At 55.7% G+C, this 1,511-nt stretch overlaps 1 protein-coding gene across 2 annotated transcripts in view; it reads left to right on the forward strand.

The window, feature by feature from the left end:
• The first annotated feature begins 320 nt into the window (after positions 1-320).
• The window catches only part of LOC101640645 (proline and arginine rich end leucine rich repeat protein), a 12,781-nt gene continuing 11,590 nt past the window's right edge, over positions 321-1,511 (forward strand). The window contains exon 1 of one of the 2 annotated variants that reach the window (XM_004699822.2): positions 321-406. The gene's annotated coding sequence lies outside the window, so the exon portion shown is untranslated. The remainder of the gene's footprint in view (positions 407-1,511) is intronic. The other variant, XM_045298135.1, reaches the window with a different exon arrangement.

Below are 1,511 nucleotides of genomic sequence, written 5' to 3' on the forward strand. Positions count from 1 at the left end.
AATTTCCAAACAGGGGTCATACAATCCCCCTCCAGAAGCAGCCGCAGCAGCAACAGGAGGAGGAGGAAATGTTATTAAAACGAGTCTGTTCATGGGCATGGAGTAGGGGTGAAGTCTTTGGGAGTTTTGGCTGCCAAATAAAGACTTTCTTGTCATTCCTCCGTTTCCAAGTCCCCTCCCTCTCTCCTCCCCGCCCTGCTCCCTCCCTCTCTCGTCACCTCCCTCCCTCCCTCTAACCTAACCTCCCCACCCCAGCAGGATCTGGTGGAAGAAAAGCCAGGCAAACACAAGCACCATCACCAGCAGGCGATCAGAACTCCTAGCTGGCTGCTGCTGCCCCAGCTCTGCTGAAGGGTGGGGGAGGAAGCGGAGGGAGCGAGCGGAGAGGAGAGGCAGGTGTGTGCAGGTAAGCCCAGCGGGGAGCAGGGCAGGTGACCTGGAATCATTCTCCCTCCTGTAAAGGTCTAGCTACTCTCTGTTGGGCTCCTTCCCTCTTCCCTTTCTCACACCCTTCTCCTTTCCAGTTAGCTCCAGGCCAGCCTTCATTCCCTCCACGGGTTCAGGGCAACAGGGAAACGTTCTTGGTACAGATGTTTGCTGTATTTCTACTTGGCAGGTGTTTCCATAGAAACCAGACTCCAGAACTCGTTTCTCTGCACCTTTCACACGTTCTTGGGTGCGCAGGCACACACACACACAGAAAGAGAGAGGGTCTAGACTTTCTCACGGGCACACACAAACACAAAAAGGCCTTCTGCCCCTTCCCCTCCACCCTCTGGACCTGGCCCACAGAACTCCACTACAGTGAGTAGCACTAGCCACATGCCCATGCCCTCTCTCTCTCACACACACACACACACACACACACACACACACACACACACACACACTCCCTGCGCCCTGTCTCTCACCCTCTCACATGCCTTCCAGCTGTAAGAGAAAGAGAAAGCACCCAGGCTTCCCATGGGAGTCCCAAGCCAGCCATGTGTGCTGATCCCGCAGGAGCAGAGGAAGGAGCGGGCAGGCTCTCTGGGTCCCTTGGAGTGTTATTGGGTGGGAGGGAGGGAGTGGCTCTCTAGTCTTCCCAGGGTCTCCCCAGCACCTTGGATTCTTCCTCGCTTGTCGGACCACCTAGCTCTCAGAAAGAACGAGAAGAGAGTGACCAAGCTTCCAAGCTTTGGAGGGTAGAGGGGCCTAATTCCCATCCTAGGATGCCCTTACTTTTTTTTCCCCTACAGGCAGTCAGAAAACACTTCACTTTAAAACCATTTCTAACTGATTCCGACCATCCTGATTGGCAACAGGTCTGTGTGGGAGAGAAAAGATGCACTCCTTCCTCATGCAGTCAGGAAGGGGTAGCTGAAAGGGTGGCCCCTTCTCCGCCTCCCCCAACCCCCCCAACTCCCATTCCTCCTGAGCCAGCAAGAGAGCTGTCCCAAGGCAGGCAGGCGAGGGAGGGCGAGCTAGGTCAGCACCCTCCAACCTGGTGGGCCTCCAAAATCACCTGGGAG

This window comes from Echinops telfairi, unplaced genomic scaffold (assembly GCF_000313985.2).
Source record: "Echinops telfairi isolate 266 unplaced genomic scaffold, ASM31398v2 ScPeMD7_7424;HRSCAF=8462, whole genome shotgun sequence".
Taxonomy (NCBI): Eukaryota; Metazoa; Chordata; class Mammalia; order Afrosoricida; family Tenrecidae; genus Echinops; species Echinops telfairi.